Below are 23,636 nucleotides of genomic sequence, written 5' to 3'. Positions count from 1 at the left end.
AAGATAGGGATTGGATTGTCAGGCTATTCATAATGTTAGCTTTAGCATCTAGCTAAACTTTGCAAATAAACACATCAACACTTCTGGTCACAATCACAGCAATCATCTCAATCCATTAGCTTTAGCCCCATTGGTTGTCATTAAAACCATTTGAACAACGTTTAAAAACCCATACATGCAGTACATACCACACTGCCCTCTGTATTAACGTCTCAGATGTGAATTCATGATTACATCAATGTCTGTGTGACACCGAAAGAGGAAGCCAGCTGCCTCTTGTTATACAGTTAACTCACTCTCACCTCATTCTTCATACACATCCAGTACATTATAATACATCATTACTTTCTCTTCCAGATCAATCAGAAAGCTCTGAACCACTATTGGCCACTAGGATCCGCCCATCGTCCCACATGATTGGCTGTGTTGAATCAGTGGCCAATTAACAGACACCAGTAGGATATTGTACATTTTTTATTTTTTCACTTGTGACTTCTCCGTTGCTGAATGTTTTGAGTCTTGATCGAATCATAAAAATGTGTAGTGTACAACAGTATGTAATCAGCATACATCCATTGTTTCTCATGGCAGTGTGTTGGAGTAGAGGTGATCTTTCCACCCACACACCAACACTTTTCTTAAGAGTCTTTTCAGATTGGGTGATAGGATGGACAGGGAATGGTCTCAATCATCATCCTTCTCTCTGCAGCTCAGCTGCTGTTCAAAACAGGCCCATCACTCTCCTTCATCGGTCCTTCTGTATCATTCTACCCATCCATCCCTCTTCTCCAGTTCTCATCAGCTTCACCGGAGATAAACATCGGGGCTAGTTAGGGGCCTCCCCCCAGACAGCCTTATGATCCCTCATTCCTCTCAGAGCTCTCTGTAGGGAGTGGGGCCTCCTCTGCCGTGGGAGACTGGGCTTCTCCCAGACCATCTAGACAGAGAGACAAACCAACAGGACTGCAGTTAGTTAGCATTTTCCACCTAATTTCACCAGGAAAGACCCATGGGGTTAAAATCCTATTTTGTGAACAAAACCTGGAACCCTGGGCAAATAATTTTGTTTTAGGCCTACATCTACTAAATTAGACACAGAGACCGAGAGAGACACAAAACACACAAAAAAAACAGGTTAAGCTAACCCACCTGTGAGGTGGAGCTCGGACAATTTGAGTTGCAGGTCAGTGGGGTTGACCCCAGCCGGTGAACCCAGGATGTCAGGAAGGGCATTCCTTCTCCCCGAGCGACCCGAGGATGCAAAGTCCAGCTTGGGCTCTACCACCTCCGTCATCTCCTCAGGATCAGAACCCTGCTACTGCTGCCTGGGAGAGGGGGAATGAAGGGAGAGGGAGACAAAGAGGGTAAAGAAATAGTCACACCAAAAATATCTACTCTTCAGGATGAACTATTTTCTAGTGCCGTTTTTGTCCACAGGAGGGAGTCCTTGTAAAGGACCTCAGATTTCTCACTTGTTTTTTTGCACCGTTAAAGCATTTACATTTTTGTCCCTCCCCCCCCAAAAAACAGGTAACACATCTAATAGGACATTTATCTTCTAATGTTCCACCTCAGCTAGCACAGGGCTGTTTTCATCAGACATGCAGCTCAGATGGACGTCATCCGTTTGTCAGTTTCATCTGGGACATGGCTGGAAACAATAGCTTTCTCCTCTTTGTACATACTGGCTGGCTGGCTGCCTGCCTGCTCTCATGGTGACCGCTGTAGTTGGGGAGTCTGTTTTGCATTCTCTAAGCTACATAAGTGACAGGCAGAATTACATCCCTGGTCTCACGCTATTGCGGGGGTGCACACAGCTAAACACCAGGGTTGGGCTAAATTCAGAATTGACTTCCACTCAACTCATGAGTCGAAATTCTAAATTGGCCACACCACAGGACGTAGAATTTGAATTCAAGCGTCAGGAAGAATTTAATTCTGTGCAATTCAAATAAGTTACACTCAGTCATAGAACATAAGTTTAATTGAATCTGACAGGTGACACTTCCAGATACCAAAGAATATATCCCTTTTCTCTGGAAACTATGTTAATATACTCTTAACTTTAGTGCTTAGAATATACCATTATATTTTCAACCATTTCATTTGTTTAGGCTATTTCTGAAGGCCTCAGGGTCAACTTGAGTTAAACTAATGCATTCTGGGAAATGTAGTATTCCCCCCATTCAACAAAATCTAGGTAATTAATGAAATATAATAACTTAGAATATTTGCATACAGGTTTTGTTTTCCATGATCATTACATTTTAAGAGCGTTTGTCCTGAAAATCTATTGCTTATGCATGTAATATATGCACGCCCAGTTTATATACACAAAAATATACGGGTCGGCAGGTAGCCTAGTGGTTAGAGTGTTGGACTAGTAACCATAAGTTTGCAAGATCGAATCCCCGAGCTGCAAGGTAAAAATCTGTTGTTCTGCCCCTGAGCTAGGCTGTGAATATATATATATATATTTTCTTTTAAAATTTATGTTCAAGATGTACACTTTTTATTAGGTACACCACCTGTTCACAAAAATGGTTAGCTCCTACAGGCACGTGAGTCACGTGGACTTGTCTGTTCTATTGAACGTTAGAATGGGCAATACAAGCGACCTAAGCGAATTTGAGGATGGTATGATCATCTGTGCCAGGCGCGCCGGTTCCAGTATGTCAGAAACGTCCTGGACTTTTTATGCATGACAGTGTCTAGGGGTTACTAAGAATGGTGCGACAAACACAACATCCAGTCAGCCTCAGTCCTGTGGGTGAAAACAGCTCGTTGATGAGAGGTTGAAGGAGAATGGCAAAAATCATGCAAGCTAACAGGCAAACAACGACGCAGTACAACAGTGGGGTGCAGAACGGCCTCTCGGAACGCACAACTCGTCAGTCCTTGACACGGTTAGGCTATTGCAGCAGACGACCACACCTGGTTCCATTCAGCTAAAAACAAGAAGAAGCGGCTCCCAGTGGGCATGCAATCAGCAACACTGGACAGTGGAAAGACATCCTGGTCCGATGAATTCCAGTTCCTGTTGCGTCATGCTGATGGCAGAGTCAGAATTTGGCGTAAGCAGCATGAGTCCATGGCCTAATTCTAAATGGTGTCAATAGTACAGGTTGGTGGCGTAATGGTGTGGGGATGTTTTCCTGGAACAGATAAGGGGGGTTCAGACCTGGCACTAGATGGGTGTACCTAATAAACTGTTTGTATAGACAACACCTAATATAGAAATCATTTTAATTCAATTTCACTGAATTAAAATTTCCTTTCAATTATAATTGCAATTCTGTATCCTGTTTACTACTTCAAAATGAAATTAGAAAAAAGTAAAGAATTCAATTCTGAATTGAGCCCAACCCTGACACACACAGCGATAGGATGAAAAAAAACTGCACAATGTGCACATGCATTTATACACAAATACACTCACACACATTGAGCTGCTGTTTCTATGGCAACGGGTGAAAAACCACCTCTGGCAAGCAAATGAACCATTCCCTCTTCTCTTTCCCAGTATTCAGCTCTCTTGAAATAACCCAGTCTTCTTCAGTACAATCCCTGTCTCCACAACCATATTGAGGTGCCACACACACACACACACACACACACACACACACATTAAAGGACAGGGGCCACAGGTTGGCCATCTGTTAGCCCTGAGCACTAGCGTGAGCCTAATGGTTCCTTCTCCTATCCATCACTGGTTTGTCGTGGCCTAGTTTCAATATGACGTCATCATAATCACTGTGTCCTGGTGTCACAAAACCCTTTCATGCAATCACCCACACAAACACACCTCCTCGCTGGTCACATGTTGACTGGTGTCGGGTAAGTCCTCATACCATGTCAACATAATGACACAGCAGTTGAGTGTTCTGACATGGGTAAGGAGATGTGTGCATGCACACGATGGCCCTTTGTCAACAGTTGTTATCGCTCTCACTTCACACTGCTTACCCTCTCCCTTTCTCTCTCTCTGCTCATCCACTTGTAAATCACTCCCACTCATCCTGTCCTTGTCTCTCTCCACAATCTCATATAGAATCTCTCCCTCCAGTCTCCATTTCTCTGTTTCGACCCTGGCCTATTTCATAGTGAAAATAGGCCAGAAAAACGATAATAAATTTCTAATTGGCGTTTTTCTCCAACTGAAATTGCTTTACATTCAATAGGATACTAGACATCTCACCCCAGGCCCTTCAGTAGGGTACGATAAAACATCACATTCCCAGGCTTTTCAATTGGCACCCCCTACAGAGACCTTAGGGAGTGGATATGAATGTGTGGCTGTGTGTGTGCTAAGCTCTGCCCTCTGTCTCCAGACCGTTAAATGTGTGTGTAGGCGTCTAGGAAGGCAGGAGGACAGTTTCTTCCTCTTCCCCTCTCAGGCCTTCACATGTCAGAGCTTCTCTTTGTGTGGCCCTTCCAGCCTCCAGAAGCAGAGAAGACAAGCTGCAATTAGCATGGGCAGGTCTACAGCTGCCTTCATGGCTACATACATTACAGGAGAGGCCTGTCACGGTCTGCCTGCTGAAATCATAAGACGCATTACAAGCAGGCAGGAGACAACAGGACTAATCAGGGCCAAGCAGGACCATCATGCAATGGGGAAGGCTGACAAACAGACGCACTCCAAACAAGTCTGATGGTCTCCAGAAAAGTACAGAATGTGTTATCCAGGGTTGGCTGGCTGACAGACAGGAAACAGGTCTACTGCGCTACAGATATGCGTGTGTTATCTAGGGTTGGCTGGCTGAGACAGACAGGAAACAGGTCTACTGTTATCCAGGAGATATTTGTGTTATCCAGGGCTGGCTGCTTCAGATATGTGTAACACCACAATCCACAGCAATCAACGATAGTTGAAAAGGAATATATTATGTTTTGATCTATACGTCGCTGTATAAAAAATTAAATTAAAAAATAACATCACATTTCTTGTCTAGCAAATGGAACACTTCTGAATGCACAGCATCTGTAGTGGAGGCTTAGAATAATGACCCCACTAGGTCTTGTTTGGGAGGGATCATTTTGTATAGAAATGGGGACCTATATAATAAATAGGATTGTTTCGTCAGACAATATCTGTGGTGTGTACTGTGTAGAAGACAATACTATAGCCAGGTAATATACAAGCATTTTGCTAAACCTGCAATAACAACTGCTAAATGTGTATGTGACCAATAAAATTAGATTTGGTAAAAGAACTCTTCATTCAAATCGTCAGATGGCAAGGGTTGTTACAACGCTGCTAAGCATAGAGAGCTCAATAGGCTTCTGACATGGAGTTAGTATGGCTCACTTCCCTTCCTTAATGTAGATCCAAAAACCTGGATACACTACATTTAAAAGTAAGTTATAATAAATGGTGCCAATTACTCACAGGGCCTTTAACTAACTGCATGTCTAACCGGGCACCGGTTAGTTGAGGTAGTAAGTACAGTTGAAGTCAGAAGTTTACATACACTTAGGATGGTGTCATTAAACCTCGTTTTTCAACCACTCCACAAATTTCTTGTTCACAAACTATAGTTTTGGCAAGTCGGTTAGGACATCTACTTTGTGCATGACACAAGTCATCTTTCCAACAATTGTTTCCAGACAGATTATTTCGCTGTATCACAATTCCAGTGGGTCAGAAGTTTACATACACTAAGTTGACTGTGCCTTTAAACAGCTTGGGAAATTCCAGAAAATTATGTCAATTAGCCTATTGGAGGTGTACCTGTGGATGTATTTCAAGGCCTACCTTTAAACTCAGTGCCTCTTTGCTTGACATCATGGGAAAATCAAAAGAAATCAGCCAAGACCTCAGAAAAATTATTGTAGACCTCCACAAGTCTGGCTCATCCTTGGGAGCAATTTACAAATGCCTGAAGGTACCACATTAATCAGTACAAACAATACTACGCAAGTATAAACACCATGGGACCACAAAGCAGTCATACCGCTCAGGAATGAGATGCGTTCCGTCTCCTAGAGCGTACTCCTATGAACGTACTTTGGTGCGAAAAGTGCAAGTCAATCCCAGAACAACAGCAAAGGATCTTGTGAAGATGCTGGAGGAAACAGGTACAAAAGTATCTACATCCACAGTAAAAAGAGTCCTATATCAACATAACCTGAAAGGCCGCTCAGCAAGGAAGAAGCCACTGCCCCCAAAACCGGCATAAAAAAAGCCAGACTACGGTTTGCAACTGCACATGGGGACAAAGATAGTACTCTCGTGGAGAAATGTCCTCTGGTCTGATGAAACAAAAATAGAACTGTTTGGCCATAATGACCATGGTTATGTTTGGAGGAAAAAGGGAGAGGCTTGCAAGCCGAAGAACACAATAACAACCGTGAAGCACGGTTGAAGCACAGCATAATGCTGTGGGGGTGCTTTGCTGCAGGAGGGACTGGTGCACTTCACAAAATAGATGGCATCAAGAGGAAAGAAAATTATGTGGATATATTGAAGCAACATCAAGACATCAGTCAGGAAGTTAAAGCTTGGTCGCAAATGGGTCTTCCAAATGGACAATGACCCCAAGCATACTTACAAAGTTGTGGAAAAATGGCTTAACGACAACAAAGTCAAGGTATTGGAGTGGCCCTGACCTCAATCACATAGAGAATTTGTGGGCAGAACTGAAAAAGCGTGTGCGAGCAAGGAGGCCTACAAACTTGACTCAGTTACACAAGCTCTGTCAGGAGTAATGGGCCAAAATTCACCCAACTTATTGTGAAGCTTGTGGAAGGCTACCCGAAACATTTGACCCAAGTTAAACAATTTAAAAGGCAATGCTACCAAATACTAAATGAGTGTATGTAAACTTCTGACCCACTTGGAATGTGATGAAAGAAATACAAGCTGAAATAAATCACTACTATTATTCTGACATTTCACATTCTTAAAATAAAGTGGTGATCCTAGCTGACCTAAAACAGGGCATTTTACTAGGATTAAATGTCAGGAATTGTTAAAAACTGAGTTTAAATGTAGTTGGCTAAGGTGTAGGTAAACTTCTGACTTCAACTGTACATGCAGGTAGTGTTAAAGTGACTATGCATATATGACAAGAGAGACTAGCAGTGGTGTAAATAGGGGGAGAGGCGGGCAATGCAAATAGTCTGGGTAGCCATTTGACAAGATGTTCAGGAGTCTTATAGCTTGGGGGTAGAAGCTGTTTAGAAGCCTCTTGGACCTAGACTTGGCACTCCGGTACTGCTTGTCGTGCGGTAGCAGAGAGAACAGTCTATGACTAGGGTGGCTTGAGTCTGACCATTTTTAGGGCCTTCCTCTGACACCGCCTGGTATAGAGGTCCTGGATGGAAGAAAGCTTGGCCCCAGTGATGTATTGGGCTGTACGCACTACCTTCTGTAGTACCTTGCGGTCGGAGGCTGAGCATTTGCCATACCAGGCAGTGATTCAACCAGTCAGGATGCTCCCGATGGTGCAGCTGTAGAACCGTTTGTGCTCTCATGCATTTTTCAGTGTTATTTGCCTCGAAACGAGCATAGAAGTAGTTTAGCTCGTCTGTTAGGCTTGTGTCACTGGGCAGCTCTTGGCTGTGCTTCGCTTTGTAGTCTGTAATAGTTTGCAAGCCCTGCCACATCCGACGAAAGCCAGAGCCAGTGTAGTACAATCCGATCTTAGTCCTGTATTGACGCTTTGCCTGTTTGGTGGTTTGTCGGAGGGCATAGCAGGATTTCTTAAGCTTCTGGGTTAGTCCCGCTCCTTGAAAGCGGCAGCTCTACCCTTTAGCTCAGTGCGGATGCTGCCTGTAATCCATGGCTTCTGGTTGGGGTATATATATATACACACGTCACTGTGGGGACGACGTCGTCGATGCATTTATTGATGAAGCCTATGACTGATGGGGTGTACTCCTCAATGTCATTGGAGGAATCCTGGAACATATTCCAGTCTGTGCTAGCAAAACAGTCCTGGAGCTTATCATCTACCTCATCTGACCACTTTATTGATCTAGTCACTGGTGCTTCCTGCTTAAATTTTTGCTTGTAAGCAGGAATCAGGAATTATGGTCAGATTTGCTAAATGGAGGGCGATGGAGAGCTTTGTATGCATCTCTGTGTGTGGAGTCTAGGTGGTTTTCCCTCTGGTTGCACATTTGACATACTGAGAGAAATTTAGTAAAACAGATGTAAGTTTCCCTGTATTAAAGTCCCCAGCTACTAGGAGTGCCGCCTCTGGGTGGGCGTTTTCTTTTGGCGGAATACAGCTCATTCAAATGCTGTCTTAATTCCAGTCTGACTGTGGTGGTATGTAAACAGCTAGTGTGGTCTACAGCTTATCATGATACTCTACCTCAGGTGAGTAATAGCTCGAGACTTCCTGAGATATTGTGCACTAGCTCTTGTTTACAAAAATACATCGTCCGCAGCCCCTTATCTTACCAGACGCCGCTGTTCTATCCTGCCGGTAGATCGTATAACCAGCCACCTGTATGTATGTTGATATTGTTGTCGTTCAGTCACGACTTTGTGAAGCATAAGATGTTCCAGTTTTTAAATGGCCCGTTGGTAGTTTAATCTTCCGCTTAACTCTCCAATTTTATTCTCCAAAGATTGCACGTTTGCTAGCAGAATGGAGGGAAGTCTGTTTATTCCATCACTCGCTCACTAATTCTCAGAAGGCAGCCCGCCCTTCGGCTCCTCTTTCTCTGCGCAGAACACGGGGATAGGGGCTCGTTCCCAAGGAAGCAGTATATCCTTCGCGTCGGGCTCGTCAGAGTCGTGAAAGGAAAAAAAGGATTCTGCTAGTCTTTGGTGAGTAATCGGAGTCCTGATGTCTAGAAGTTATTTTCGGTCATAAGAGGAGACGGTAGCGGCAACATTATGTACAAAATAAGTACAAAAATAAGTTACAAACAACGCAATTTATTTAACCAGGTAGGCCAGTTGAGAACAAGTTCTCCTTTACAACTGCAACAGAAAGAGGAACATATGAACAAACAAAACCCACCCATGGCTGCACCCCTGCCCAGTCATGTGAAATCCATAGAGTCGGGCCTAATTTATTTCAAATGACTGATTTCCTTATATGAACTGTAACGCATAACATTTTTGAAATTGTTGCATGTTCCATTTATATTTTTGTTCAGTATACTTTAAAAAAAATATCTGGTTAATATCCCCGAGATCGATCTTTTATGATTTATTATTGGATCTCCTGAGCTTGACACCATTCATTGAAACACTGCCATAAGTCATTTTGAGACACAAAATAGAATCTGAAATGAACGGCGTTGTCAGAGCTTTGGATTTCATACATTTCTGATCCAGTAATAAACAACAAAAAATACAAAGTCACCCGTGGGCCACATCTCAGTCTGACTGTCCCTAGATGACTGGGGGTGCGTCATTATTCATCCTTAAATACGAGAGTGGAGCTCAGGATAGCTGAATGAGGTCACAAACACCATAGCAGCTATCCTACATTACTGGAATCAGCCCTCGTTGTTAAAACTGACTGACTTGATAGGGGACTCTGGGAAGGGACAGTGTGTATACTGTACTAGCTGCAAGGGAAATGATGTGTTACAAAGCAAACACAGCCATCTGAAGTTACGGTTTAATAAATGATGCTAGGGATTACTGCTCTCTCTATTTATAGTTTCCTCCTCATGCTCTTGATTATTTTCTTCCCTTTCGCCACTCTGTGTGTTATTATAAAGCTTAATGTGTTCCACTGGCTGCCATGGTAACAGCAGCATTGCAATCAGCCTCTCCATAGGACGGGGGGGGTGAGAGCGAGCAAGTGAAGGAGCGCAAAAATGAAAGAGTGATAATGAGAGCGAGAAGGATAGAGATATTCTTGACATTCTGTTTATACTGACTGGTTGTCCTTTGTTTCAGGGGATTCATGGGTCATTATTTTTTACAGTCGGTTGGGTGAAGCCCAATCAATATGGCATCTTTCAGTGCCTTCACAGAGAGAAAGAGGGGAAAGGAAGAGAGAAAGCCATGAGGAGGAGAGTAGAGGAAGAGAAGATGGCAAAAGAGAGGTAGACCGATCCAGTGAGACAGCTCGATCACACGCCCCCAGCCTCACACGTCCCAGTAGACCTCTCGCTCGCCACTGATCCCCAGAACGTTTACACAGCATCTCGCCTCTCTCATGTTTCACAAGCTAAGTTCTCAGACGAAGACTAATCAGAGGAGACTTGCATTTGGTGGCTCTCTCTCACAGGAGATCTTAAAGGCTGAATGTGACTGTACTTCTAGCTACCTGGTTGTGCCTCAGGCTACCACCCACCTAGATGAGCCACCTCTAGCTACACGTTTAACAAGTGTGCCCTCAGAAAAAGGTGCTACACTGAAGTGTCCACTTTAAGAACAAGTTGTTTGGAGTGAGAATCAATCTCCTACTCCTGTTCTTTATCCCATCAATATCCAGAAGGCAAAATTGGTAATAAAATGTCATAACTAGTTCATTGTCAGGTTGTAACCTAGTCCTGGTTGAAAAGACATCAGATAACTAGATAAAGACGTATTTCTTTCGCCTGGGACAGACCAGATGCCATATCTTGGTTGTTATCGGTCAATCATCCCATGTAGCATTATATTTCCTTCCTTGTGAACACTGGTGATCAGGTTCAAGAGGCCCTTATCATGAAACCATAAAGTCTTTCTTCTTAGAGACGTCAGAAGTTAACAATGATTAACAATGATTAACTCTGGGGTTCAAAGTGTGTTCTAACCCATAAAAACAAACTGTCAAAAACATGACAAATGAAGCAGAAAGAGTGTGCGTGTGTGTGTGTGTGTGTGGGAGCAGAGCGCCCTCGTGATCACCAAACAAGCAATCCATTGTGCTCCTTTCCAGAGGGTCAATCACAGCGCTGCATCCATGGTCATTCAGACTCATTAGCATATTTCCAGAGGGTTATGAGCCAGTCTGGCCCGCTCCATAACATGGGGCTTATACTATTTGTTTTCTTTCAAATACTTTAGCTGCGTTTCGTTGACCGATTTGATCAACGATGTGGCAAAGGTTGACATGGCTCAAGTCTAATGAGATAGTTAAACTATTGCACTAACGGTTAGTGGAGATGACAGAGACAAAACTCATATTACACTTAATGCAATTGCGAGCTGCAGTATCAACCCGCCGTTTATTGAAAACATTCTGGTGTATTTACTCATAGCGTGTATGATTGGGAGAGGAAAATGCCACCCTGAGAACTTTATGGAGTAAAAAGGGGGTCAACAACGACAATGAGCTGAATCTGAGACTTGAGAAGAGATGACAGAGAGAAGAGACTTGGAGAGTCGGAGTCCCCAACATGTGACAACAGCCTGTGCCAATAGCAACAACCAACCATCACACATCAATATTTTAGCCCACAGCCTCTTGCAAGAGTGTGTACAAGACAAGGCTGTCCCCTCTCGCCACATTCCCCCGTCCCTCGTCTAAACAGACATGTAAACAGCGCTGTGCCGTGGGTCACATCTCTTCTCTCTATCTGGCCTGCACGTGCTTCTCGCTCTTGCTGGACAGGGCCACACACACGCACAGAGAGAGACATGGCCCGCAGGCAGTGTCTGACAACAGCGCTTGGCTGGAAGAGGGACAGTGGCACAGAGACAAAAGAGCAGAACACACACACACACACACACACACCTCTTCTCTCATCCTGATGGTATAACTACACTGACACACACACACATTCTCTCATCCTGACGGTACAACTAGACTGTAGACACACACACCAATATCATCCCACTCACCCTCTTACAGACTATTACATTGACTATATTGTTGTTCTGTTTTTGTCAGAGATTCAAAAGGGATCTTCAGGTCACTCAATGCGAGCCCGTATTAATAAAAGCCTAATTAATAGTACCAATTGAAATCAAATTGAACCCACCATTGTGCCTGAGACCAACTTAACAGACTCTACCTTAGGCAATCTATGAAATGAGCTCTTCAGAATATATTATTGCTGCCTAGTAAACATAAACCATGTCTGTCGGACAAACTGTTTAGGAGAGTTAGAGAACTGGTTACAAATGATCTAATGAGATCGACACTCGATTCTCCATCATTATACATTATCCCAGGTCCCAAATGGCACATTACTCCCTATATAGTGCACCACTTTTGATCAGAGCCATATGGGCCCTAGTCAAAAGTAGTGGACTACATTAGGAATAGCGTGCCATTTGATATGCATGGTCTTGTCTGAAGATTCAGAATTATAAAAGGACTAGTCCTATTGATCTTTGGCTGATGGCTTAGTACTTACTGAAAAAAAAGACATCCTGACAGAAATCAAGATGGCGCTGAAGAACATGGCTGATGTTTTACATTCTCCCAAAGAATTGTGCAATTTTCATTTTTTTTGTGTTGTGTAACTTATTTATTTACTTATTGTGGAACATAATGTTGCTGCTACAGTCTCATGACCGAAAATAACTTCTGGACATCAAAAAAGCGATAACTCACCGTGGACTGGAAGAAACGTTTACCTTTAATGAGTTCGACGAGAAGGATATCCTGCTTTCACTGGAACAGGCCAAGATCCACACCTTTTGCGTGAAGAAAAGATGGCGGAAAAGGGATGCAGATCGGGGAGGCGAGCGAGTAATCCGGAGGCGAGCGAGTAAACTCCCAATGCCTTCCCTTCTCCTTGCTAACATGCAATCATTAGAAAATAAAATAAATGACCAACTATTAAGATTATCCTACCACCGGGACATTAAAAACTGAAACAGTTTATGTTTCACCGAGATGTGGCTGAACGAAGAAACAGACAATATAGAGCTGGCAGGATTTTCCATGCACCGGCAGAACAGAGACGCTACCTCTGGTAAGACGAGGGGTGGGTGTGTGTGTCTATTTGTCAATAACAGCTGGTGCACAATGTTTAATATTAAAGAAGTCTCGAGGTATTGCGCGCCTGAGGTAGAGTACCTTACGAAAAGCTGTCGACCAGGCTATCTACCAAGAGAATTTCATAGCCGTCTATTTACCACCACAAAGCGAAGCTGGCACTAAGACCGCTCTCAATCAACTCTATAAAAGGCCATAAGAAAAGAAGAAAATGCTCACCCAGAAGCGGCGCTCCTAGTGGCCGGTGACTTTAATGCAGGCAAATTTAAATCAGTTTTACCAAATTTTTACCAGCATGTCACATGTGCAACCAGGTAAAAAAAAAAAAAAACTAGACCATCTTTACTCCACACACAGAGATGCATACAAAGCTCTCCCTCGCCCTCCATTTGGCAAATCTGACCATAATTCTATCCTCCCGATTCCTACTTACAAGCAAAAACTAAAGCAGGAATGCTACACTACAGGACTGTTTTGCTAACACAGACTGGAATATGTTCCGGGATTCATCCAATGGCATTGAGGAATACACCACTGCAGTCATCGGCTTCATCAATAAGTGCATCGTTGACGTCATCCCCACAGTGACTGTAAGTACGTATTAGAGGTCGACCGATTATGATTTTTCAACGCTGATACCGATTATTGGAGGACCAAAAAAGCCGATACCGATTAAATCGTTTTTTTGTAATAATGACAATTACAACAATACTGAATTAACACTTATTTTAACTTAATATAAAACATCAATAAAATCAATTTAGCCTCAAATAAATAATGAAACATGTTCAATTTGGTTTAAATAATGCAAAAACAAAGTGTTGGAGAATAAAGTAATATGTGCCATGTAAAAAAGCTAACGTTTGAGGTCCTTGCTCAGAACATGAGAACATATGAAAGTTGGTGGTTCCTTTTAACAGAGACTTCAATATTCCAAGGGAAGAGGTTTTAGGTTGTAGTTAACATAGTATTTATAGGGACTATTTCTCTCTATATCATTTGTATTTCATATACCTTTGACTATTGGATGTTCTTATAGGCACTATAGTATTGCCAGTGTAACAGTATAGCTTCCGTCCCCCTCCTCGCCCCTACCTGGGCTCGAACCAGGAACACAGACAACAGCCACACTCGAAGCATCGTTACCCATCGCTCCACAAAAGCTGCGGCTCTTGCAGCGGAAGGGGAATAACTATTCCAAATCTAAAAGTGAGTGACGTTTGAAACAGTATTAGCGCACACCCAGCTAACCATTTCACATTGGTTACACCAGCCATTAGGCTGATAGGCTTGAAGTCATAAACAGCGCTGTGCTTGCGAAGAGCTGCTGGCAAAACGCACGAAAGTGCTGTTTGAATGAATGATTATGGGCCTGCTGATGCTCAGTTAACTGTGCGGTTGCAAGATTGGAACCCCTGAGCTGACAATGTGAAAATCTGTCGTTCTGCCCCTGAACAAGGCAGTTAACCCACAGTTCCTAGGCAGTCATTGAAAATAAGAATGTGTTCTTAACGGACTTGCCTAGTTATATAAAAATTAAAAATATATATTTTCAGAAATCGGCGCCCAAAAATACAGATTTCCGACTGTTATGAAAACTTGAAAATCGGCCCTAATTAAATCGGCCATTCCGATTAATCGGTCGACCTCTAGTACATATCCCAACCAGAAGCCATGGATTACAAGCAACATCCGCATTGAGCCAAAGGCTAGAGCTGCCACTTTCAAGGAGCGGGAGACTAATCTGGACGCTTATAAGAAATCCCGCTATGCACTCAGATGAACCATCAAACAAGCAAAGTGTCAATACAGGATTAAGATTGAATCCTACTACACCGGCTCTGACGCTCGTCGGATGTGGCATGGCTAGAAAACTATTAGACTACAAAGGGAAACCCAGACACGAGCTGCCCAGTGCCTACCAGATGAGCTAAATGCCTTTTATGCTCGCTTCGAGGCAAGCAACACTGAAGCATGACCGGAAACTCTCCTTCCTCACATTAAGCATCTCCCATCCAAAATTAAATCTAGAATCGGCTTCCTATTTCGCAACAAAGCCTCCTTCACTCATGCTGCCAAACATACCCTCGTAAAAACTGACTATCCTACCGATCCTTGACAAAATGGATGCAGTCTATCACAGTGCCATCCGTTTGGTCACCAAAGCCCCATATACCACCCACCACTGCAACCTGTATGCTCTCGTTGGCCGGTCCTCGCTACATATTCGTCGCCAAACCCACTGGCTCCACGTCATCTAAGTCTTCGCTAGGTAAAGCTCTGCCTTATCTCAGCTCACTGGTCACCATAGCAACACCCGTAGCACTCGCTCCAGCAGGTATACTTTACTGGTCATCCCCAAAGCCAACACCTATCTTGGCAGCCTTCCTTCCAGTTCTCTGCTGCCAATGACTGGAACGAATTGCAAAAATTAATGAAGTTGGAGACTTATATCTCCCTCACTAAGTTTCAGCATCAGCTGTCAGAGCAGCTTACCGATTGCTGCAGCTGTACACAGCCCATCTGTAAATAGCCCATCCAACCAACTACCTACCTCACCCCCATATGTTTTTCTGCTCTTTTGCACACTAGTATTTCTATGTGCACATCCTCATCTGCACATATCACTCCAGTTTAATTTTCTAAATTGTAATTACTTCGCCACTATTGGCCTATTTATTGCCTTACCTCCTTACTTCATTTGCACACACTGTATACAGATTTTTCTATTGTGTTATTGACTGTACGTTTGTTTATCCCATGTGTAACTGTGTTGTTTTTTGTCGCACTGATTTGCTTTGTCTTGGCCAGGTCGCAGTTGTAAATGAGAACTTGTTCTCAACTAGCCTACCTGGTTAAATAAAGGTGAGATAAAAAATCTAAATAAAAGCATGCACGAGAGCACCAGCTGTTCTGGATGACTGTGTGATAACGCTCTCGGTAGCCGATGTGAACAAAACCTTTAAAAAGGTCAACATTCACAAAGCCGCTGGTCCAGGTGGATTACCAGTATGTGTACTCAAAGCATGAGCGGACCAACTGTCAAGTGTAATTACTGACATTTTCAACCTCTCTCTGACCGAGTCTGTAATACCTACATGTTTCAAGCAGACCACCATAGTCCCCTGTGTCAAATAAAGCGAAGGTAACCTGCCTAAATGATTAACGCCCCGTGGCACTAACGTCGGTAGCCATGAAGTTCATTGAAAGGCTGGTCATGGCTCACATCAACATCATCCTCCTAGACCCACTCCAATTCACATACTGCCCCAACAGATCCACAGATGACGCAATCTCAATCGCACTCCACACTGCCCTTTCTAAACCTGGACAAGAGGAACACCTTTGTGAGATTGAACGCTGCTGTTTCTCTACTACAGCTCAACACCATAGTGTCCACGAAGATCATCACTAAGCTAAGAACTTTGGGACTAAACACCTCCCTCTGCAACTGGATCCTGGACTTCCTGACAGGCCACCCCCAAGTGGTAAGAGTTGGCAACAACACATCTGCCACGCTGATCCTTAACACTGGGGCCCTACATGGGTGTGTACTTAAACCCCTCCTGTATTCCGTGCTAACCCACAAAACCATCATTAAGTTTGCTGACGACACAACAGTGGTAGGCCTGATCACCAACAATGATGAGACGGCCTATAGGAAGGAGGTCAGAGAACTGGCAGTGTGGTGCAAGGACATCAACCTCTCCCTCAAAGTGAGCAAGACAAAGGAGCTGCTCGTGGACTACAGGAAAAGATGGGCGGAACAGGCCCCCATTAACACCGACGGGGCTGTAGTGGAGCGGGTCGAGAGCTTCAAGTTCCTTGGTGTCCATATCCCCAACAATGGTCCAAACATACCAAGACAGTCGTGAAGAGGGCACGACAATACCTTTTTCCCCTCAGGAGACTGAAAAGATTTGGCACGGGCCCCCAGATCCTCAAATAGTTCTACAGCTGCACCATCGAGAGCATCCTGACCGGTTGCATCACTGCCTGGTATGGCAACTGCTCGGCATCTGACCATAAGACGCTACAGAGGGTAGTGTGAACGGCCCAGTACATCACTGGGGCCAAGCTTCCTGCCATCCAGGACCTATATAATAGGCGGTGTCAAAGGAAAGCCCATAATATTGTCAGAGACTCCTGTCACCCAAGTTATAGACTGTTTTCTCTGCTACCACACGGCAAGTGGTACCGGAGCACCAAGTCTAGGACCAAAAGGCTCCTCAACAGCTTCTACCCACAAGCCATTAGACTGCTGAACAATTCATTTTAAAAAATCGCCACCAGACAATTTACATTGACCCCCCCCCCCCCGTCTTGTACACTACTGCTACTCGTGGTTTGTTACCTATGCATAGTCACTTCACCCCCACCTACATGTACAGATTACCTCAACTAGCCTGTACCGCTGCACACTGACTCGGTACCAGTGCCCCCTGTATTATAGCCTCGTTATTGTGTTACTTTTTATTTTAGCCTACTTGGTAAATATTTTCTTCTTCTTGAACTGCACTGTTGGTTAAGGGCTTGTAAGTAAGCATTTGACAGTAGTCTACCCTTGCTGTATTCGGCGCATGTGGCAAATAAAGTTTGATTTGATAACTACACTGTAAACGCACACACACACACACACACACACACACGAGACGGCTGCAGCAGGGGGATTGACATTGAGCAACCTCAGAGAGACAGGTCAGACTGGAGGCCCTTCATTTGGAATTCCACATAGGGAGTAATGTGTGTGTGTTTGTGCTGCCTGCTGTCAGTGGAAGCCTATTGAATTACCGCTGTCTGTGCAGCCGCTGTCTGTGCAGCCGCTGTCTGTGCAGCCGCTGTCTGTGCCCCCGCTGTCTGTGCCCCCGCTGTCTGTGCCCCCGCTGTCTGTGCCCATCAGAGGCTGTTGAGGAGTGCCACACACACGCATGAAAACACACACACTCATGCTTGTGCTGGGGAGCGAACGGATGGACTGATGGACGGACTGGAGGGTGAAGGTCAGCCTAACCCAAAGAGCAAAGCAGCCAACTCATCCTTCTCTCCAGAGAGGCAGAGGACTCCTCCCTTACTATAATCACTCTGTCCTCTACAGTGTACCTATCAAATAGAGGATAATTATTTGTCTGCTGTGCTTGTGCTGGTGTGTGTGTGTGAGTAATATATATATATTTGTGTGTGTTATACTCTCATTGAAATCACAGATCCCCTGGAGAACCTTGACTGACATTTACCAACGGGTAAAATGAAAACATCCCTTCTGAAACGCCACCCTGCCATAGGTCACAGCAAAGGTCAACAACCTTCAGCTTCAGTCAATCACTGACTGGGTTGCCATTCTTAGGTCACTGGCCTGCTCAATACAATACAGAGGAGTAATAAAATGCTAGCATTTATTTCACTGCTCTCTCTCTCACTCACACACACACACAGAGTGGTCTAGCAACCAAACCAAAGGCTGAAGCCTCACATCAATGTGAAGTGAATTCACTGCACTGTTTTGAACTACATAGTGACAACTGACAAACATGTCATCTTGTTACAAGGACACCCCAAAGCCTGTCTATCCCCTCCATCCCTTCATAGGCCTACAGATCATCTTCCTTACAGCAACTGTTCACCACAGTGCAGTGAATTCACTCTGCTGCCAATGACTGGAACGAATTGCAAAAATCTCTGAAGCTGGAGTCTTATCTCCCTCTCTAACTTTAAGCATCAGCTGTCAGAGCAGCTTACCGATCACTATACCTGTACACAGCCAATCTGTAAATAGAACACTCGACTACCTCATCCCCATATTATTACTTACCGTCTTACACCTCAGTATCTCTACTTGCACATCATCTATCACTCCAGTATTAATGCTAAATTGTAATTATTTTCACCACTAGGGCCTATTTATTGCCTACCTCCCTACTCTTGCACATTTGCACACACTGTACATAGATTATTATATTTATTTTATGTTATTCACTGTACGTTTGTCTATGTGGAACTCTGTGTTGTTGTTTATGTCGCACTGCTTTGCTTTATCTTGGCCAGGTTGCAGTTGTAAATGAGACCTTGTCAACTGGCCTACCTGGTTAAATAAATAAACATATTGGTCTTCATAACCACCTCATGTCAGACAACAGGAGGAGTATGAGGTAGTGGGATCATGTTGATGGAATGGTACAGAGAGCTACAGCTTTCTCCGTCTCGTTCCACACACACACACACGAGTAAAAGGCAATGAAGCACCTTCCCGGCTGGCCACCATCACATTACACAGCAGCTCACTTAGTGGTGGTGTATGTGGCCTCCATCACATTACACAGGAGCTCACGTAGTGATGGAAACATCAGCTTGTTTTTATAAAACCAGCCGACCACCACCGCAATGAGATCAGTTAGAATATGGAGTATAGAATGGTAGTGTTAGCTAAGGTTCTCTCTATCTCTCGCTACAGGACCACCCACCCAGGGCCTAGGCAGAGTGAGAGGGAGCAGCAGTAACCCATAGTCAGTCTCTTTTATAAGGGACACTCACCACTCTCTGTTAAAGATCTAGTAGTCAAATTTCAGCTTTTTCTCCTTTGTTTTGTGTCATTATTGTACAACAGCTGATGAAACTAACACTGTAAAAGTGTCAAAACATTTGATCAGTGTTATTTCCTGATTGTATTTTAAAATCAGGAGGTTTGCATTAGCAGGAGTTTTGGATTTCCATGGTGACATCACCATGCGGTAAACTGGTTAATAGACCAATTTCAGTTTTCCCCTCCCCATCCAGACCACCCCCAGACCTTCCTAGCAAAATTATTATTGCTTGGAAAAGTTCCAAAAAGCTATTTTTGCCCATTTTAAATGAAAATCTATTACAGTAAGGTACTAAATTGTTACCCAGAAATGGCTGCATTGGGACTTTAATGGAAGAAGACCTCCAAACGTCTTAAGAGGGCCAGATGGACAGAAGGCTGATGATACGGAGGAGGAGGAAGAAGAGGGAGAGAGAAAGAGGAAGGATGAGGTTAAGTGGTTTCGCTGATTACAATAACAGCCTCTGTTCCATTCCATTCCCTGGGATACACAGAATATGCTTTTTTCTTGCATCGGAAATGTCACTTGAGCCTGGAGTGAGTCCTGAGAGGAGTGAGTGAGTGGTGTTGTAACTGGTCAGAGGTCAATAAGCCACTTCACTGATAAAGAACCAGCCAGAGCCAGTCTGTCATTTCACAAAGTATGTAGCCTACTGTCCATATCTTTCATTCTATGTATATTATTCCAGGTGACCAGCTGGACGCAGTCAAACTGTTTGCCAGGTGTGAAATAGTGGTTGTTGAAAGGACTATGCCTAAAAAAACTAAAAAGAGTGTCACTGTTAGTTATTTCACTTCCTGTACTACAAGAGAGAAGATGTGTCTGAAAAGCAGTGGCACCATGGGGAGATGGGAGCTCTGTCATTGTCCAACTAACCCACACACCAAACTGACAGCAGACTACACAGGCACTGTGATATTGGTCTCCTGGGTCATTGTCCCTTCTAGTCCTATATCTGTTCTTTCTTCTATCCATCACAAAAGAGATGATGAAAGCACACCAGATATGTAAATAGACAGAGAAGCACACACACGGCTGGTGGTACCTTCATTGGAGAGGACAGGCTCTTTGTAAAGGCTGGAAGGGAATAAATGGAATGGTATCGACCATTCCATACCAGTCATCATTAAAAGTCATCCTCCCCTCAGCAGCCTCCTGTGACACACACAGCAGAGGAAGAGTTCAATAAACTGCTATCTGATCTCATTTCAAGACAATGGCTTCAGACAGAGCAGGCTTGTATACAGGCCTCATAAGATCACAGTTTTGATCTGGCTTGCCTTGTCAGATTCAGCTGAGCTGCTCAAATAAGCCATCATGGTGCCCCAGGCTAACTTTTCCTGCCTCCAAGGTTGACACGATAGACAAACAAGACAGGTCTGAGGCAGGCTAGATTGTAATAATTATGGGTCCCCAGTGCACAAATAACTGCTCATCGCCCCCATGGAGACAAATGTCAAAATGTTATACATTCTGGGTTTTTTCAGAGAACCGTGGAGAAGCAGATGAAAACCAGTTTAGAGGGCTGAGGGAGCAAGCATTTATGAAAACTACCAACTTGGTCTAAATATGTCTAATTCTGTTGGAGAATATCAACAATTGCCGTTATTATAGAGCATTATGATGATCAGTTAGGCACAGTACCGTAGTACCCTTTGGCCGCCCACGTGTTGGGGCAATTACACATTGGAACAGAGCTGAAAGCTTTGCTTCATCAGCCCTAAAGGCAACACTAGGCGTGCTCATCTAGAAGTGACAGATCAGTAGGCCACTGTCGTCAAGTAATAAAGAAGCATTAAAGAAGGGCCTAACCCTACCTTCACATTCTCATTCATTCCATTCTAAATGTTTGTATTGCCATAGAAAGCCCACGTTAGATACCACAGCTGGCTTGCTTATAGGTGTCCAACGGTCATATTATTGCGCATATACTTGACAATGAATTAAAGAATACATTTTGAATATATTGTAGCTCTGAAATGGCCTACGTCAGATTCCTAGGTAAAAAGCATAAAGCTTGCTGTTGACGCACTATTCCATAGCCTTTATTGGATTTAAATTTTACCAACAACTTGTGACATTGCAGACTACAACTACCCCTCTCACATCCCATACAGGTGGTTATGATGTGCAACAATATAACAACAATGTAGCCTATCATTCTCCATCTCCAGTGGGCTACTAGTAGCACTCACCTCACCAACTGGATCAGTGCGCGTGCCAAGGAACAGCAGCGTGTCCGAAGTTGTGACTACCCGGCCACCATCCTCCTCTTCGAAGGGGAAAAAATGAAATTATGCCGTAGTGTGGTGTTTCCTTTTCTTAAAGTAGAATAATCCGATCAATTACCACCGAAATTGGTCCACTTCATGTTATACGGATCAGGTTTCCCGTTCTTCTTGTGCCTCAACGTACGCTCGCAGCGCAATTGAAAAGAACGTACCAATATTTTTTAAAGAAGGGGCGCGCAATTCCTACAGTTTTTCTAAACGTTAACAAATGTGATATCTTTAACCTTTTTTGCATTACATAAAATATATTCAGTTGAAAATAATGTTTTATTAAGATTATATGAAGTCCTGACCAATAAAAGCCATAATGATGAGCAAATAACAACCAGCCCTCCAAAATGGAACAGGCGCAGTTTTGTCCAATAGCGGAATTGATAGAATGTGGATTGTGTTTCGGGATTTATCCGGTGTCCAAATCGCTGTGTGCATTTACACAGGTCTTCAAGATTTGTTGATAAAATGCATTTGTGACCTGCAAGATGTACGGGGGTAATGAATGGGCTAATAATGATAGAGAGATCAGAGATTCTAACATTCTCTGTTTCATGGAAACATGGCTCTCTCGGGATATGTTGTCGGAATTGGTTCAGCCAAAGGGCCTCTCCATGCATCGCGCCGACAGAGATAAACACCTCTCTGGGAAGAGGAAGGGCGGGGGTGTATGCTTCATGATTAACGACTCATGGTGTAATCATAACAACATACAGCAACTCAAGTCCTTCTGCTCACCCAACATAGAATTCCTCACAATCAAATGCCAGCCATATTACCTTACAAGAGAATTCTCGTCAGTTATCTTCACAGCTGTGTACATTCCCCCTCAAGCAGACACCAGATGTCCCTAAAGGAACTTCACTGGACTCTATGTAAACTGGAAACCATATATCCTGAGGCTGCATTTATTGTAGCTGGGGATTTTAACAAAGCAAATTTGAGAACAAGGCTCCCTAAATTCTATCAGCATATTGATTGCACTTTGCGCGGGGGTAATACACTTGACCACTGCTACTCTAACTTCCGCGATGCATACAAAGCCCTCCCTTCAGGCAAATCCAACCACAATGCCATCTTGCTCCTACCGTCATATAGGCAGAAACTCAAACAGGATGTACCAGTGACGAGAACTATTCAACTCTGGTCTAACCAATCGAAGTCCACGCTTCAAGATTGTTTTGATCACGCGGACCGGGATATGTTCCGGACAGACTCAGAGAATAACATCGACCTATACGTTGACTCTGTGAGTGAATTTATAAGGAAGTGCATTGGAGATGTTGGACCCACTGTGACTATTAAAACCTACCCTAAACAGAAACCGTGGATGGATGGCGGCATTCGCGCAAAACTGAAAGCACAAACCATCGCATTCATCCATGGAAAAAGGTCTGGGAATTTGCTGAATATAAACAGTGTAATTATTCCCTCCGCAAGGCAATCAAACAAGCGAAATGCCGGTACAGGGACAAAGTGGAGGCCCAATTCAACGGCTCAGACATGACACGTATGTGGCAGGGTCTACAGGAAATCACGAACTACAAAAAGAAAACCAGCCAAGTCACGGACAACGACGTCACGCTTCCAGACAAACTAAACACCTTCTTTGCCCGCTTTGAGGAAAATATAGTGCCACCGCCGCGAGCTGCTAACAAGAACTGAGGCGCCCCTCTTCTTCTCCGTGGCCGACGTGAGTAAAACATTTAAACGTGTTCACCCTCGCAGGGTGGTTGGCCCAGACGGAATACCTAGCCGCATCCTCAGAGCATGCGCAGACCAGCTGGCTGGTGTGTTTACAGACATATTAAATCATTCCCTATCCCAGTCTGCTGAGGGCACTACGAGTGTGGTGTCAGGAAAACAACTTCTCACTCAACGTCAACAAAAAAAAGAGATGATCGTGGACTTCAGGAAACAGC

At 43.9% G+C, this 23,636-nt stretch overlaps 1 long non-coding RNA gene across 1 annotated transcript; it reads right to left on the bottom strand.

Annotated features, from left to right (window-relative positions):
* Nucleotides 1–459: 459 nt before the first annotated feature.
* On the bottom strand, nucleotides 460–22,039 carry LOC109903107 (uncharacterized). Its single transcript, XR_002256962.2, has 3 exons — nucleotides 21,628–22,039; nucleotides 1,150–1,325; nucleotides 460–937 (listed from the first exon to the last, which is right to left on the bottom strand). It is a non-coding gene; the product is annotated as an uncharacterized LOC109903107 (long non-coding RNA).
* Nucleotides 22,040–23,636: the final 1,597 nt, after the last annotated feature.

The sequence above is a fragment of the Oncorhynchus kisutch genome, linkage group LG14 (genome assembly GCF_002021735.2).
Source record: "Oncorhynchus kisutch isolate 150728-3 linkage group LG14, Okis_V2, whole genome shotgun sequence".
NCBI classification, from domain to species: domain Eukaryota; kingdom Metazoa; phylum Chordata; class Actinopteri; order Salmoniformes; family Salmonidae; genus Oncorhynchus; species Oncorhynchus kisutch.
The sequence above is the reverse complement of the archived record's forward strand: the minus strand, read 5'-3'. Positions and strand labels throughout refer to the sequence as shown.